Below are 212 nucleotides of genomic sequence, written 5' to 3'. Positions count from 1 at the left end.
AAAATCCTTTTCGACTTTTTTTAAAGTCTCGAACCCTTTTAAAACCCATACGTTTAAAAATTAATTTTTTTTTCATCATAGCCTTTTTTTCTCCCCAAACCCTTTCTGGACTTTTTTTTCTTTGCGTTTTTTAAAATCCAAAGGTAAATTGATTTTTTATTTATAAAACCCTTTTGCTTAAGGGTTTTTGGGATTAAATGGGGAAAAATTGG

This window comes from Penaeus monodon, chromosome 28 (genome assembly GCF_015228065.2).
Source record: "Penaeus monodon isolate SGIC_2016 chromosome 28, NSTDA_Pmon_1, whole genome shotgun sequence".
Taxonomy (NCBI): Eukaryota; Metazoa; Arthropoda; class Malacostraca; order Decapoda; family Penaeidae; genus Penaeus; species Penaeus monodon.
The sequence above is the reverse complement of the archived record's forward strand: the minus strand, read 5'-3'. Positions refer to the sequence as shown.